Genomic DNA, 697 nt, shown 5'->3' with positions numbered 1-697 from the left:
CCGGGCTGACTTCCAGGCTGACGATAGTCCGTACAAGTGTCAAACTCAGCATGCGTGGCACTGCAAAATCATCCTGGGAAAGGATTCCATAGAACCAGACAGGTACCACGCTGGTTATACTCCATACTATCCAGGCTGGTTGGAGGACGATCATAGTGGGTTAGGACAACCCGGGTTTGTTCGAGGTCACAGGATTATCGGCGAAAGGGCTGAAGCACAGGTAAAGTACAACCAATTGCGCAAGAGGATGCGGGAATGTGAAAATGAGCACCGCGAAATACAAGAAGCCAATCAAAAGCTAATTGGAGAATGGAAAGATATGGCTGTCAGCGCCAACAAACGACTAATCTGTTTGGAGCGGGGCATAGTGGAGCTGGAAAAGAAGTTCCTGAAGAGGGTTGAAGATTGCCGGGTTGCTGAAGGAAATGAAGGCGGACATCTAGCGAGGGACTACTTGTTGCTAGGATTGCGTGAGCTGGGAGAACTGTACGAAGGAGCCAACAATGTCGTGTCTGGGGAAGGTCCTTCTGGGATCAAGTAGATAGGAGTTTTCATTTCTGCTTTATAAAATGTAATAAGGCCGATGGCCATTAGTGATTTCCATTTCCTATTTATTTAGTGTCAATTTGGGACTCGTTTATTTTTCATCAATAAAATGAGGCATTTAGCATTCTAAGTTCTCCAAATTTACTTGTCG

This window comes from Nicotiana attenuata, unplaced genomic scaffold (assembly GCF_001879085.1).
Source record: "Nicotiana attenuata strain UT unplaced genomic scaffold, NIATTr2, whole genome shotgun sequence".
NCBI lineage: Eukaryota > Viridiplantae > Streptophyta > Magnoliopsida > Solanales > Solanaceae > Nicotiana > Nicotiana attenuata.
This window is presented reverse-complemented; position numbering follows the sequence as displayed.